Source organism: Galeopterus variegatus, unplaced genomic scaffold, assembly GCF_000696425.1.
Source record: "Galeopterus variegatus unplaced genomic scaffold, G_variegatus-3.0.2 Scaffold659, whole genome shotgun sequence".
NCBI classification, from domain to species: Eukaryota; Metazoa; Chordata; class Mammalia; order Dermoptera; family Cynocephalidae; genus Galeopterus; species Galeopterus variegatus.
In genome coordinates this window covers 175,267-192,762 of record NW_007726770.1, presented here as the reverse complement: position 1 = coordinate 192,762, position 17,496 = coordinate 175,267, and positions in this window count along the sequence as shown.

Sequence of the window (17,496 nt, the reverse complement as noted above, 5' to 3'; positions counted from 1 at the left end):
TGTTTATTTATTTATTTATTTTCCTTTTTGTCTTTTTTACTGACCGGTAACGGGATCACAACCCTCGGTGTCGTGCCCGTACTGGGGACCAGCGACGGGATCGCAACCCTCGGTGTTGCGCCTGCACCGAGCTCAGCCAGCGAGCGGGAACCAGTCTCCACATGGGATCCGAACCCTCGGCGGGAGCGCCGCCACACTCCCAAGCGGCACACTCTCCAGTGAGCCACCGGGCCGGCCCTAATTCCCTTTTGAAACAAAGGAGACTGCGGGGCAAAGCAAAAGAGGCTAGATTTTTTTTTTTTCCTGAATAGGTTCTCTTTTATTGGAGAAGGCCACTTTTATAAACATACCTTGTACACATTTCAGAAACACAATTTGGAAGTAAAATGCAATCTTACTAAAAAGTAGATTAGTTATTGCTTTAAAAAAAACAAATTAGATTTAATGTAAAAATTAACAAAAGCATAATGCACTCAAGTAAATAAAGATTTCCAACTTACTGTATAACTAAGAAATCAATTAAACAAGTAGGTTTTAGCTAGGGGCAAACAGTCACGCCTAAATTCCAGAAACAACATAGGGATCACCCTACTCTTCCCCATTAGGAATGCACTGAAAGGGCCGGCCCGTGGCTCACTCTGGAGAGTGTGGTGCTGATAACACCAAGGCCACGGGTTCACATCGCATATAGGGATGGCCAGTCGGCTCACTTGGGAGAGCGTGGTGCTGACAACACCAAGTCAAGGGTTAAGATCCCCTTCCTGGTCATCTTTTGAAAACAAAGAAATACACTGAAAAGTGACAAGTCCAGAGAAGATGCTCTATAGGAAGTAGGGGCTAAAGTCAAAGTTTTACTTTCATTATTTTGGAGGTTGAGCAGGGAAGCACATTTTCAACAGGTCTACATGGATGACAGTTTGATTATGAAACAGCCCAGGGTAAGATTTCATTTGTGGAATGTGGTGACCATGGTTATTATTAGGGTTTTGCAGTGTCTAGTCACATACCCATATTTGGGGTTGAGAGAGATGCTAATGATGTGCCCTGGGCCTTCCTCAGATGCCACAGTGTCTACTGCCCTAAGATGACTGAAAAGATGACTCTCCTTTTCTTAGAGATACTGGCTCAGTATGAGGAGTAGAAGTAGGGAGGTATTGTCAACTCCAGAAGAGTTGAGTAAAAGTGGCTAGATTTTGAGGTCAAGATCTAAGGCTGTGATTTGGGATTACAGCCCCCTTTGGAGAAGGCAAACAAAACAAAACCGACTAAGATTCATGCAAAAGTGCTTATCTGTGCCTGTCATTTGCATACTCCATGTGTAGGACTTGAGCAGATCAAAGCAAATTGACAATTAAAGGCAAAGTTCATTCTAGTCAATCTGCCAGTACTAAATCCTAGATGGTGAGTTGCTACTCTATTTTTAAATCTTTCCCAGGATACAAATTGGACAATGTTCATTCTCATTCCAGTGTCCAGTCACTCCCAATGAGAGGTTCTCTATGTCTAACTTACAAGTTTCCTGCTTTAGCTGTTTAAACAACTGGAAAACGTCTAGTCTTCATTCACTAGTTATAGTTTTAAAGTCTGAAGTCACTTCTCACCCTTTTCCCTTCAAAGCTTATGAGACTTAATTTGGCTTTTTATTGCTTTTTTCAAAGGTTCCATTTTCCAATGATCTTGTTGGTACTTCTCCAGACAATCTCCAGGATTCCCCTGTCTCTGGAGCACACAGTCCACTAGAATTTTCTGTAATGAATGATGGAAACATTCTTATCTGTGCTGTCCCATGCAGCAGCCACCTGCAGCCATGGGTGGCTGTGAAGAGTGTGAAATGTAGTTAGCATGACCAAGGAACTGAATTTTAAATTTTCTCTACATTTAGCTAATTTAATTCTAAAATAGTCACGTGTACTGGCAGCTGACTCCCCCAGTTGTATATAGCACATGCATGTTTGGATCTTGTTTCTGGCCTCCCGAGGGTTATCCTTGCTCTTTCTTTCTTTATTTATTTGGCAGCTGGCTGGTACAGAGATTGAACCCAGGACCTTGGTGATATCAGCACCATGCTCTCCCCGACTGAGCTGACTGGCCAGCCTTGTCCTTGCTCTTTAAAGACCTGCTGACTGTCGTTCAGTTTGGTGTCCACTAGACCCTTTACCCTATGTTACCTCTTTATAATTTCCTGCTTCTGTTTGAGTACTTTGATAGTTTTTCATGTCTCCAAGTCTGTATTTGTCACTACTGAAATCCTGTTTCCACTCCTGTTTTCCACGTTGTTTGGAATAGTTTGGCTTTGACCAAAAAGGAGGGCCAGACCATAGAGTCAGCTGGTGGAGAATTACATAAAAATTCCTCAGATGAGCAGAACGAGGAATAAAGGAAGAGCAGTCATGGCTCTCCTGATTCATAATTTCTATTGCAGGGGCTGCTTATTGCTGCATCATAGGGAAATGATCAGATTGACTTCCATGTTCCCCCTTTTCTTACCCCCGAAAACCTGCTTTTCTGATCTTCTTGCTTTTATATGTATTATCTTACTCCACTGTTTGGAAATATATGTCAAACTGGCCTTCTGATTCTCAGCCGAAGATTATAAAACTTCAACAAAAAATATTCACGAAGTGGAAGGGGTTCAAAGGATCTAATAGTGAATATATTTGCTACCACCACTTTCTTCTCTCCGTTGCCCTTTTATTAATTCATTGGCCCGTGCTTTTGATGTTGCATTACACAAGAGAGGAGTGGCACAAGGCTTTTGTATAAGATATGTGTTCTGAACTGTAAGAGATCAGGGAGTATACCTTTAATTTGATTAATCCAACGTATCCTTTTAACAATTTTAATGCTCACAGTTGGTAAAATAGGAAAACCTGTTGAAAGTTGACTTTTGGAGATGCCGACAAAAGGTGACTCGTTATTGGCTCTCATTCTCAGACAACTCTAAATTATATTTGTCTCTATGTTCAGCTCCTGCCCCCATCAGCAGATGATACTCCTATGCAGTCCCTCCAGCCTCTTGTACAGAGCCAGCACCTCTCTGTGTCATTTCAGGTAGATTTGTACAGAATTAACCTTACAAAGTTAGTGTTTAATTTTAAAAGCTGAACTTTTTTTTCTATTTCCATTTTGGTGAGCAGACCAGATGCTTTGCCAAATTTATCCTCAGCTAATTGCATAGTTCAGTGTCCTGAAATGTGCCTTTGTTTGCTTAAAACCTGCTGATTTGCAAAAGAAATTGTTCCAGGAATGTGGGTCAGAGTAGACGCTCCTGTGGAAGCTGAATTGACCAGGAAAGAGCCATTTGGGCTTGGCTGTGGGGTGCTGGGTGCTTGTAAATCCGCAGGAATAGGGACTCTCCAGGGCAGGATTTTCATTCTAATGATAAGGCTGCTGGAGGTATGAGAGAGCTGGGGCCTGGAAACCCGGAAAAATCAGTTTGGCTCTGATCCATCTTTGGAACCCCCTCAAGCTTTTCATCTTGAGGAGGCCTTGGGTCAAGATTGAAATAAAATGTTAATGCACAGCCAGAGGAAAATAATTTTAAAATCTGGCATTTGCTCTGCCTCTGTGCCTGGAGGCCTTCTGATGAGATGTATGTGAAGTAGGAATGATCTTCCAGCAAGAATAGAATAAGGGGCCGGCCCGGTGGCACACTGGAGAGTGCGCCGCTTGGGTGCGTGGCGGCGCTCCCGCCGAGGGTTCGGATCCCATGTGGAGACTGGTTCCCGCTCACTGGCTGAGCGCGGTGCGGGCGCAACACCGAGAGTTGCGATCCCGTTGCTGGTCCCCGGTACGGGCGCAACACCGAGGGTTGCGATCCCGTTACCAGTCAGTAAAAAAGACAAAAAGGAAAAAAAAAAAAAGAATAGAATAAGGATGAAGTTGCTCAGTTACTCTCCCTGATTTGTGGATCTAGAAGCTGACTGACAGAGGTGTTCCTGGGGATTTGGCCTGAGGGCAGATCACCATCCTCTTGGCCAGCTCCAACTCTTACTACCAGGGAAATGAGCTGAGAGCAGCCTGGAGGAGATTGAAAGGGTGGAAGGAACCAAAAGAGACAAAGTGGATGCTGCTCCAGTGGAGGGGGCAAGGGGAAGGGGAGGATCGTTTGCCCACCTTAGTGATAGCGGGGAGGGGTGAGATGTTTCCATTAAACAGATAGTACAGATATGAGCCTCCTATCATTTTTAGCACAGGCCTTACTCAGGGTGTCCCAGGGGTAGCTCCAGTCTCAGCTCTACCACTCTCTGGCTGGCTGCCATGTTCTGCTGTACCTGCAATCTTGTCTTCCTCTTAACAGATGTGGTTTGCTGACCTACAAGGCAGACTCTGGAGTGGGCTGCTCACTGTATTTCACTCAGCTCTTATAATTCATCTTGTTTCAGTCCTTGGACATTCAGCCATTTTAATAATTAAGTTAGTTTCCAATGGCTATGTAACAAATTACCACCAAAATTAGTGGCTTAAAACAATGCAAATTTGTTATCTTACAGTTCTGGAGAAGTCCCAAATGGATCTCACTGTGTTAAAAATCAATGCGGGGCAGCACTCATTTCTGGAGGCTCTAGGGGAATCCATTGTTTTACCTTTTTCAGCTTCTAGAGGTGCCCATATTCCCTGGTTTATGGCCCCTTCCATCTTCAAAGCCAGCCCTAGCTGGTCAAGTCTTCCTCATGTCATGCCACTCTGACACTTGCTCTTCTGCCTCTCTCTTCCTCATTTAAGGACCCTTGTGATTACATTGGGCCCACCTAGATAATCCAGGACACTCTCTCATTTCAAAGTCAGCTGACTAGCAACCTTAACTCCATCTGTAGACTTAATTCCCCTTTGCCAGGTAATCTAACATATTCACAGGTTCTAAGGATGAGGATGTGGACATCCTTGGGGGATTATTATTCTGCCCACCATGATAATAAACCCTCACCTTTCTCAAATCCCTTTTACAGACCTCATTTGACCCTAAAATGCCTGTGATATCAGTGAGTAGGTGGAATTTTCCTCTTTACTGGATAAGGAAACTATGATATAGGTCAAAAAAATAAAACAAACAAACAAAAACTTGCACAGTTTCTGCCCCGAGTTTACTTTGAAATAGAGAATGGAACACAGCTAAGACACAGGTCATGGTGTTCAGTTTATTTCAAGGCTATATAGCTCAAGATGACAATGTATATTAAAGAGGAGAGGTGTGGGGGAAGCATGGCCTTGTATGGCCAGTTGTCAGACCTGGATTCAGGTTTTGTGCTCACACAAACTTGATCTGGCCGAGTCATTTCCTCTTCCTGAGTCTGTGATTCCCTGTTTTTGCCTTCCCAAGTGGCTTTGAAAGTGACTAAGATGATAGTTTGAACACAGCTACTGTAGAAGGGTATTACCCAAATGCAAAGCTATTTGTATTTATTAAAACGAATGCCATGGAAAGATCTGAATGGAGAATAAAAGCCATGGCCCTGATACTGACCTTGTTGAATTTTTCATGAAGGAAGAATAAGCTATTCATAACAAGCAATCAACATATGGGAAAACTTCTTTTTGGATAAAAGATGAACTTATTGGAAAAAAATTAGAAAACCTATGATATTTAAGACAATCCTAAAAGCAACTAGTAAGAAGGAATTCTGACTGCCTTTCCATGACTGCCATTCAAATATATAGGAGCCAACTATGTGGTTCTCCCAACAAGCTAAATTCCCTCTGCAGCTTGACTAGGAAGATCAGGAATTGGATCCTGAATCTAGGGAAATCAAGGGAGAAAGAAACAAACATACTAAGAGGCTGGATTTAACTAAAAGGTTTACACTGAGCTCCCGTCTGCTAGCACTCTTTCTCTGTTTTATTCTATTCTTTTTTTGGAGTGCAGTTAAAGACTTTCCCACAACTTCTCTGCTCAGGGGCCAGATTTTAAAACAACAAAATGACACACACACAGACACACACACACACAAACTGGAACACCCTACTGGGGTATTTGATTTTCTTTTAGTCAATAATACAGGGATTTAGAATCTTAAGTCAAGAATTAAACTTGAAAACAATGGTGCCTTCTACAGACACCTTTACCAACTGATTCAAGGTTGGCAGCACCCATCACACATATCCCCGAGGCTTGAAAATGGTGTGTGTATCCAGGAGTGGCCCAGCATCTCAGAAAGCAATTATGATAAAACGCTCCTAGGGTGGGTTTTCCTGAAGGGTGACTGAGGACTTTGATTCTTCACCTTCTAGCTCCGAAGTATTGCTGTCTCAAATAGTTAAAATGACAAGGGAAGGAATGTTTTCTTTGGAGAGTCCCAACGCTGTTTCCAGCATATTTTCCATTCGTCTGACTTTGCTCTTGGCTCTGAATGGAGTAGAAGGTGGAGTTTTCTTTACTGAAATCATAAAAATCTCTTTACTGGCATGTGTGCGTTCAGATCTGCTGTTGATATTGCTCATGTTATTAGCTGCAGCTGGGTCTGCCATGAGCGAACTGTTTTTCTTTGGTGAGGATCACATGTTGACTCTTGATTGCCTGTACCCTGCTATTGGAATGGGCATTTTAGTGAGGGGCTTGCTTATTCTTGTATTTTTGTTGTGTTTTTTTTCACTCTTCAATCCATATGCTGATTTGGGCTTGTTTGCAAAAGGAAGAAATACTTGGCTCACTCCACTTCATGCAGTAAAGACAGGAGCTTAGTGGGGGCTTGGGAGCTGTTTTTATAACCTAGGGGTTGTTTTTATAACCTAGCAGTTTTCAAAAGAAGTTTGGCAAGCCTTATGTATTACTAAAATTTCGTGTGCGAAGGAGTCACATAATAACACCCCAAGTGCACTTGGAACTCGCCCTTAACTCTATTAAAAAATCAAAATAAAAAAAATCAAATCAAAACAAAGCAAAACAAATGCCTTGCATCAAATGTTATTAAGTAAGCCTGTAATGATAAAATGACAAAAAAAAAAAAAAAGTTAAGCCTGTACATTTTAGCTCCATGGTCTTTACATCCATGATCAGTGAGTTTCTTACTGTTTCTATAGGACCAAAAGTTGATTTTAGAAAATATTTAAGTCTGATATTTTTAAAAACCTTATTATAAACACTGAGGAAGATCTGGCAACTTCTCATATTTTGAAGATTATCATTTAGCAACACTTCGAGTCATAGATTCATAGGGCTGTAAAGGATTCAAGAAGTGATAGGTTGTGGCAAAGTTTTTCTTATTTTTTAAATTTTAGTAACCAGGCCCTTTACTAGAGAAACAGAAAAGTATGTGGGCACCTTAACTGGCATAGATCCAGCAGTTATGTAAATTGTCTCCCTCAGAATCCTTTTCTGACCACCCTACATGACTGATCATTTTTCTTCTTTGTCTCCTCGGTATGAGCTCTCAGTTTGTACTTCATTAATTTGCATTTGCAGGAATTTTGCTTTATAAAAACTAGCTTTTAGTTTTATTCCAAGGGAGGAGGGAGGTGGGGCAAGAAAGAGGGTATGCATGCCAAGTTCCTCTAAAAGCCCAGCTGCTTCCTGCCACCAACAGTGGGCTCATGCTCTGGACCCCTTGGCTACTTGAAATGGAACAGAATCTGGTCCAGTGGGGCCCAGAGTACCTCCTGCAGGGTATTTATTCTCTTACATCCCAAATTTTGAAAGGTATTACTATACTGTAAGTGCAACTACTATACTTGAGTGCAAGAATAGAATATCCCATGCCTGCCAAGCAATAGGACCTCAATTAATCTGTAGAATAAACTTTGTGGGAAAGCTTTGGACATACGTCAATTTGAATCCAAGTTCTGCCAATTACCAGCTACGTGACCTTGGTTAACATTAGACCTTCATGATACTCAGTTTTCTCATTTTCAAAATGGAAAATGGTATTATAATATAATATTAATATAATAATAATACAGTTATTATAATACCTCGGAGGAGTAAATAAGAGAGCACATGAAAACACTTAGCATTTCACAAGGACATACTTCAGCAAATGGCAGTCCTTTTAATTAGTCTACCAAAGCATTTTCCCATTAAAAATAATTAATCAAATACACATCTCTTTAATTGCCATCAACTTTGATCCACATGAAATAACTGAGGACAATGCTTTGAGTTAGTGTAGTTCTAACCAGAAGCAAAAATCCTGGACTTTTTAGTTTGCTTGCTCAGACTTTTTGTAGGTAAACATCCAAATATTATTAGATTTTCTTTTTTAAAAACAACAACAGCTTGTGGATGCTTTTTTACCACTTTCTTTGACCCCTAGAGGTCTAGGAGTTCACAGCTGAGAAATAGTGTCAGTGTTCCTCCTTTGGCTTCTGGATTGGACAGGTCTAAACCAACCTAAATACATCTTTGGAGCATGTGTTTGGGTAGAGGGAGCACTGCATAGTGAACAAGCATGGTCTTTAGAGCCACACAGGGTTGGGTTTATATCCTGTCTTCTGTTTACTTGTTGTGTGGCCATGAGCAAGTTCCTTAACCACTCCTTAGTCCCAGTTTTAGCCTCTGTAAAATGGGAATAATACCTGCTTTACAGAGTTGTCATGAGAATTAGATGGGGTATTGATAAAGCCCTAGCACAACGTGAGGTACATAGCAGGCGTTCAATTAAACGGTGGCTGGTATTTGTATTAGTATTGGGAGTACAGCCAAATTTGAACATTTAGTTCTTAGTATAAGACTGGTTATTGGTGACAAAATTAAAATTATTTTTTATGCCACAAAGATTCAGATATGAGTAAATGTGGCATTTCTGTGTTATAGGGAATTTATCTATTAAAGAAACTACTGTGTGTTAAGAATAGGAGGCAGGAGCTCTGAATTCTAACAGCTTGCTTATCCCTTCATCCGTGCATTCAGTCATCATTAAATGCTTTCAATGTCAACATTATTAAGTGCATAATAGGCAATATCTTACACACTGGGGATACTGTGAATAAGACCTGGCCCCTGTCTTAAAGACACTTAGCAACCTGTAGGGGAGACAGATAATCAAACTTGCCTTCTACTTCATCAAGACCTCTGTACCACCCTTTCAGCTGATTACCCTTCATGGTTTCACTTATCCTTCTATCTTGTACACATCCCATGGTTCATTCCTTTGTGGTGCTCTTAACAGCACCTGAAAATCTCTGGAGTGTTGTTCTTCCACTGCATTTGCCTCATATACTCCCAACATTGGATCAACTTAAACATCTACCTCTGTCCAAGGGGACCCAGATAGCTATAGAAAATGATCCAATTGCATAGGTTGAAAATGCAGCACACACTCATGGCCTCCCCCCTCAGTGGTCTCGATACCACTTAATTATTCTTTGCCTACCCTCATCACTCTTACCAGTCTCCACATCCCATGATCTGGCCTTGCCTACCTCTTCCTCTCAACTTGTCCTGAGCATCACACACACTGCTTGGGAGTCCCTGCACACACCATGACATTTCTAGCCTGCCTGACTTTTCTTGTAGCATCTCGCCAGTCTTGGGGAAATGGAACCCTGATCAGTGTGAGTTCAGTTATTCAGTTTCTCAGCAGACACATGTCTAGAGTAGAGATGACTGCCTCAGGTTATCATAGCTAGGTGACATGAACATCCCTTTCTTTGATCACATGATTACCAAGCAACTTTAATGATGATTTGGCTTTTAAAATAGACTTCCTAGGGCCGGCCCGGTGGCGCACTGCTACAGTGCGCTGCTTGAGAGCGCGGTGGTGCTCCCGCCGAGGGTTCGGATCCCACATACAGACCAGTTCCCGCTCACTGGCTGAGCGAGGTGCGGGAGCAACACCGAGGGTTGCGATCCCGTTGCCAGTCCCGGTCCAGTACGGGCACAACACTGAGGGTTGCGATCCGTTGCCGGACACGGAAAAAGACAAAAAGGGAAAAAAAAAAATAGACTTCCTAGAGGAAGCATATATATTGGCAGTTGTACTTCACATTATAAATTAATAAATGTGTACTTGGTTTGTACATCGGTCTTTTATGAGTTTGGTTACTGTGATCACTCCTTTTGAGTTTATGATATACTACCAAAATTGATTTTCTGGATGGAAAAGCCAAGAACCAAACTGTGTTAAACCCATGTAGACAACACCAAAGTAATTAGCTTGCCTCCTGAAACAATCATTGTATCTAACTCTCCTTCCTCTATCAACAATTACTTCTAAAGACCTTTACAACTCCAAGATCATCACTCTGAAGAGAAAGGGCAGGACGACTTGGATGTGATCTATTCTAGATGGAAATGTCCCTAATGGGTATATATTAGCTTGTTAAGAACATCCTTTTACCAATACCCAATTTCCTTCTATTGAAGCTTTGCTTTCCAAGGAACCTCTGCAGTTATAACTTGATCTCCCAAGTGGACCTGGCCCCTCAGGAAGGGCAAACCTTATGCCTGTGCCCTATGCCCAGGGTACTCAGACCAGATATAGCTACTATTATACATTATAAGTAAGTCTTTATCAGTTGAGATGGAGATAATCAAAACCCTTGCCTAATCAAGACTGAAGGCCAAGTTCCCAGGCCCATAAAGCAACAAAGTGTGTTTAAAGACTTAGAAGGAATTAAACTGCCCAGAAATTTCAGAATATAAAATTGTAATAAGAATATATACCATTCATAAGTGTTTACTATGCCATGTTTATTTCATTTAATTCTTGCAAAGTCCTGTTAGCACCCATTTTATTTATTTATTTTTAAAGAAAATGAAATTTTATTAATATTATTTTTTACATTCTAGGATGTTGTTGTGGAGCAGTTGGGAGGGAGGGGGAGAGGGGAAAGGGGAAGGAAATGGGATGGAAAAAGGAGGGAGGAGGAGGGGTGGGATTGAGGCCTGCGGCACCCCCCCTCATTTCCATAGGGGAGACTGGGGTGCTTCCAGTGGTGGCTTCGTCATTCCTGGGCTGGGTACAGATGTCAGGGAGATGTGGAAAAGCCCTCACCCCCCACTATCCCAGCTCACGAACTTGGGGCCTTTCTTGCTGCAGCTTGGTGGTTGTCACTGGGCTAGCTGCATGTGTCAAGGGGGATGTGGCCAGGCCCAAGGCCCGCCACCGCCCCTGCTTTGGAGAGCTCAGGGCACTTCCTGTGGCAGCTTGGTGGTCATCACTGGGCTGGTTTTATGTGTTGGGGGTGTGTGGCTGAGTCCCTCTGCCCCCAACCACCCTGGCTCGGGAGAGCCCAGGGCACTTCCTGCAGCAGCTCAGTGTCACCACTGGGCTGGCTGCAGATGTTGGGGGGCCATGGCCAAAGCCCAAGGCCTCCCACTATCCCAGCTCAGGAGAGCCCTGGTGCTTCCTGCTGTGGCTCGGTGGTCACTGCTGGGCTGGCTGCAGGTTTCAGGGGTGCATGGCCAAGGCCCAAGGTCCCCCAGCACCCTGGCTTAGGAGAGCCCAGGGTGCTTCCTGTGGCAGCTCGGTGGTCGCTGCTGGGCTGGCTGCACGTGTTGGGGGTATGTGGCTGAGGCCCTCATCCCCCACCCTCAGGATTGGTTGCAGGTGTTGGAGGACATTGCTGAGGCCCCCAGCCCTCCCCACTTTCTGGCTTGGTATCCCAGGGGACTTCCAGTCCTTCTATGTGTTATAGGTGCTCTTGGGTGAAATGAGACCTTTACTAGTTAATATGAAACTTTGTCTCTGGTTGTGGGTACTTGTCTTTTCTTTCGGTTTTGTGTTGGATTATTTGCTGTTCCCACCATTTAAACTTTGTGCTGGAACTAGTTTGTTTTCCTTTGCTTACTTCTAAAATGGGGGAACTTCCTGTGAGAACCAGTACTTGAGCTGTGTGGTTGAGCTAGATTGCTGCTTTGCTGCTGATTCCCTAAGTAAGGCATTTTGTGCAGCTCAGGTTTTAATGGTTGACTTCATAGGTACTTCTGCTCTTGAGAGATCTGAGAGTCTGGTCTGGGCCTGAGTCTTTTCATCAAACTGCACCCCATGCAATTCTATATTCTTGGCCAGTCTCCCCTGAGTTAGTCCTTTGATGACTGGGGTGCAGATCTGCTGAGGAAATTAAGGATAAGGTAAGTTAAATTACCTTGACTTAAGGTAAATTAAAGCTGATAAACAGAGCAAGGATTTGAACATAGGTCTATCTGCCTCCAAAGCCAATGCTTTTAATCACTGTGCTACATTGACTCTCCTTCCTCCGTAGTAGCAGGAGTCTAATACAAGGGTACCTCAAAAAATTTGTGGTAAAATGGAATCAAAAGATAATACAAAGTTTTCCATGAACTTTTTGAAGACCCCTTTATATAAAAATATTTATAACAAATTGTTTTAGACGCAGTAATATGTTCGGCAGAGATACAAAGAGTATGAGTTTACTTGGAAGTAGGGGATGATGGGAAATTTCCACAGGTGATACAACAGTTGAGCCAGGCATTAAAAAATAAGCAGAGTTTTGGACGTGGATAAGATGATTACTTCACGCAGAGAGAGCAGTATGGATGGGAAAGGTCTGTAGACGAAACCCAGAATGTTGCACCGGAGGAAATGCAGATGTAGGACTGAGGTGTGGGGAACAGCAAGGTGAAGCCAGGCAGGTGGAAAGAGACCTCATATGCCACACTAAGCTGTTTGAGTGTCATCCTGCATAAAATGAGAGTCATGACAAATTCTAAGGAAAGCAGTATCATAATTAGATTTAGATTTAGATTTCTCAATAAGTACAACTGTAGGAATGATACTGTTAAGCTGAGGAGACATTTACTGCTACAGCATGGAAGAGTACAATGAGATTGCTACCCTCCATGATCTTGTTGTTATACCTCTATTAATACATGCTCGTCACCACCTAAGATCACCCAGATATTTTTCCTTTAAAAACAGCACAGAATTATATACTAGTGAACTGACTTTCTGAAAAGTACGTGTTGGAGGAGGATGTGTGCGCATGCACATGCACGTGATGGGCCATAATAATCATATACATTGTATATTGACAAAATAAAAATTAAAAAAAAAAACCAGCACAGAATTATATACTAGTGAACTGACTTTCTGAAAAGTACGTGTTGGAGGAGGATGTGTGTGCATGCACATGCACGTGTGTGTGTGTGTATAAAATGTATTTGGCTCTAGTATTTCAGCCTGTTATGAGATTCTTTTGAAATGTAATTGTACCATCTATCAAATTAGCTTTTGCTCTCAGCTTTCTATCATTTTCAAATATGGCAACAATGCCTTCTGATAACTGTTTAAATATAGATATACCATTCATTACCTACAGCAAAAAGTTCAAACTATCATAATATATTACATAAAAGAACTGATGACATCCTCATGACAGTTTTTTTAGCACATCTCAACCCCTCCTCCTCTACAAAGCTCATATTTTAGTGACACCAAACTACTGGTTTTCTTCAGGCCTTATATTTTCAAATGTCTGTACCTTTGCCCATCCTGGTCCATCTGTCTGAAAGACTATCCTGCCCCCTAGATAGAATTCCTCACTAATTTTCATCTTTTACATAGCTCTATTACAAGACTATCTATCATAAGGCACTATGGTCACCTTAAATTTGTCTCCTCTGCTAGACCTTGGCTGGAAGAGCAAGGACTCAATTCTCTCTATCTTCTAAGTCCTGGAGAGTCAAAGCAAAGTGGATGACATACTGTTGAAGCTAAGTTTACCTTGCAGAGCAAAATCATAGCATACTAAAAATATAAAGCATATCTTTTGCTGTTCTGCTTTGTAAATTACTGAACAATCAACAGCCTTCCTTAGCAAGGGTTTATTGACCATAGGGAGCAATCGTTTTTAGAATAGCAAACATTTTGACTGCTAATAAGCTCTCATTCTTTTTAGGTATGCTATCAAAGCAAAGTCCTAAACTTCCATTCTCTCTTAGTCCTTCTAGGCACTAATGAATCAAGCATTTATAAAATAATTATTATATGCACATATAACTGGAATATCAAATATTCTTCTCTTTTAGACTAGGATAATGAGCAGTGACTCCAATGTGTTTTCAATTAGAATATAAATAACTCAAGATCAGGAACTAAAAACATTTAAAGATGAATCGATAACACCACTTTCCTATCAGCCAAAAATAGTGCTATTAGAGTTCTGAAAAATTAAAGACAAGGCCATTCTTGCTTGATTATTGTTTTTAAAAGTCTACATTTTTAATGCAGATGAGTGCTAAACACTTAGGTCTGTGGAACAATGAAGGACAAACAGCTGAGATATTTACATTGTGGTTGTATACCTCTCTAGGTTAGAAAGCCCTTTCCAGACAAGGATGTTCAGCGTGGAACTTGTTGAGCCTAAGCATGTTGATAAGATAAATTTCCAAATGTCTTTGTTTTTTCATAGAATATATGTTCCATGCTGTTCCTCTGGCTTGTATCTTGTTCTTAGGAGTTCTATCCTTTCTTGACTTTTATTAAAAAGTCTGATGTCTAGTGTTATTTCAGAAAGATGCACATCTATGTAAGCATCAGGATAAATTTAAACATGTGGTTAAACTTGTATTTAAACACATTTTTCTAGGGCTTGAATATTTTTTAATGCTTAAACGGGGGGAAGATTTTTAGAATGGTCTTACAATAGCCCAGTTAAGTATTTAGTTTTGTTTTTTAATGACTTAAAACTCTCAAATTAACAGTTTCTTAGAACTAGAATGAAGATATATACTCATAACAAATTAGTGTTAGTTGCACTTATAAAATACAGCATTTAAGTCTTCTGATAAACCTTTTCTTTGACCAAAATCTAACATTTTACATGCTAACAAATTTACAGAGTAAACTATTCTGTTTGACTCATTGTTTTCTGCCTCCATGCCTATTTTGCTATGCAAAAGCTTTATGTCAATTTACTTTTTGAGCCTTTAAGACCAAACCAAATTATTCCTTCAGCACATTTTAAACAATCCCTTAAAGACCTCTTTTTCTTGGCTATGTTTCCAATCTTGGCTTATCACTATAATATTTCATGCTCCATGCTTCTGAAAAAATTCAATATTCAAGAACAAAGTAATACAGAGCTTTACTTCATTTCAGTCTTTTTATGTCCTAGGGCTGTCCCAACTCAATGACCCAGTTTTTATTGTGTCACATCTCACTGTCTGTTGCTGACTGTGACCAGCTTGCCTAATCCTTTTCCTGTCCCTTATCAGTTTTCCCTTAATTCAAAAATCTTTTTTTTTTTTATTCTTTGCACTTCTCCTTTCACAGCTTTTAGACTTTTTCCTCCTCAGAAGACTCAGTGTTCCTGTGGTAGCTACTCAGAAACACAGAGACAAATGGGTAACTAAAGTCCATAGGTCTGTCCTTGTCAAAATTTCTTTGTACTATTTTTAGAATTGTGGGTGGTGAATAGCAGAAAGTGGATAAAATAATTTGCTAATATGCATCAAGAACCCTTAAAAATGTTCATACCGTATGACCCAACAATTCCACTTCTGAGAATCTGGCTTATTAATTAAAAAGAATCATCTAAGATATAGAAAAAGTATATGTATGCGATGTTCATTACAATGTTATATATAAAAGCAAAAGAAGAAAACAACACAAATAACCCAAAACTAGGAGAGATGTTAAATAGATTACGGTCCATCTACTTGATGGAATAATGTGCAGTCATTTAAGGTGATGGTTATGTGACTATGTAGAAACATCGGTAAATACTTGTAATGTTTTCAGAAAAGCAGGGTGCAAAACTTTAAGTGCCTAAGGTCACAACTATGTTTTTAAAAAAGCATTTACAAAGGAATAACTTCAAGGAAACACGTTTGCTAATACTTGTTATTTTAGGGTGGCAGAATTAAAGATAATTTTTCGTTACTGTCAAAAATCTTGTGATTCTATTTAAATTCTTAAAAACTATAATCTTAAGTGATTCAAATAACCATTTAAGTAGGATATGTCAAATAAAACTTATAAAAGACTATTTCAGATAGAGCTCTACTTTAGTCTAATAACAATCTAATAACTGGAGGTGGGGGAGACAACAAGACAGTATGTTGTTTTGTTTACCATTATGGGTCATCCCTAAAGGGATGAATTAGGAAAAAAACTCTGGATGCCCATTTTAAAATATAAGATTATTTTTTAAAACTTTAATAGGTTCTATTCAAGTTTATTTTACTGCCACTGACTTTATCCAGGCCTGCTTGTTCTCTCCTGTTACTTCATCAAGTTTCTATTGGTTTCTCTATCTCTAGTCCAGCCCTTTCGATCCATTTTCCACACTGTCTTCAGAGAAATCTCCCTGAAACCTAAATCTGTTTGCGATACTCCACTGTTTAAACTATTCAGAATACCTAAATCTTTAGTTTAGTTTACTAGCACATTCCAAGCTTCCCTACCTTATTCTGTGCCATTTCTTCTCACACACCCTTTCTACCAGTGTCACCAAACTACTTATATACCTGAAGCAGTACTCATAGTCACTGTTATTTCTGTCTATTAATACTGAACTTAGTACTTAATAACCATTCATTCTTCCAGTCTCGAGTGTCACTTTCCAAGGAAGGCTTTCCAGATTCCTCATCTCTTTTAGATGTCCCTTCTCTCTAACCCCACAGTGATCCACCACGGTGCTATCACTGATTTACTTATCTGATTTTCCCACCAGACAGTAAACTTCTTGTTTGTACAGGCGAGTGAGAGTTAGTGTGTTTGCATTTAACCTGAATACCAATCACCCCACCCCTCCTCAGACAATGTGGAGCTTGGCGAATGTTAAATGTTCATCAAGGGTTAATGTGCAAATCCCGGACATTTAAGTGCTAGGAATGCAGAGGGGAGGTACACTGGAAGCCAGGGGTCTGCTATCTGTCAGGCACCTGTCAGGTAGAAAGTCATTCAATGCACCTCCCTGATGAAGTTACACTTTCCTACTTGTCTTAAGGTTGTTGTGCAAATGTTTTTCTTCCCACATCACACTCCTGAGAATTGGAAGCACATCTTGCTTATGAACTCTATTGCTTGCATACACTAGGCATTCAAACATATGTTGAATTAATAAATTTTAATATTTTAAAATCATTTTGACTTACAGTAATTCAAATCTACTTTGTCTCTGATGAGCAAAAGCCTCTAGAAAAAAAAATGTGTGAATGACAAAATCTTAACTAGAAATCTCAACATCTTAACTAGAAATTTTCAGAACAGTGTTGTGAACCCCTGGAGAGAAGATATAACAGAAATCAGGATGGAGAAACATAGATATATATATTTTTTGTCCTTTTCGAGAGCGGCCACACCGTGCTCAGCCAGTGAGTGCCGTGAGCACACCGGTCATCCCTATATAGGATCCGAATGCGCGGCAGGAGTGCCGCTGCGCTCCCAGCGCCGCACTTTCCTGAGTGCGCCACGGGCTCGGCCCAAGAGAAACATATTCAAATAGAATTAAAGACTGCCTAAACCACAAATGTGCTGACATGTAAATATCTTCTCTACCTCAATTTTCATATACTTGTACTTACACAGGGAACCAGGTATATTCCAATTGAAAATATTGGTTCAAACTAATGCAAAAATCATAGTTTTATTGTTT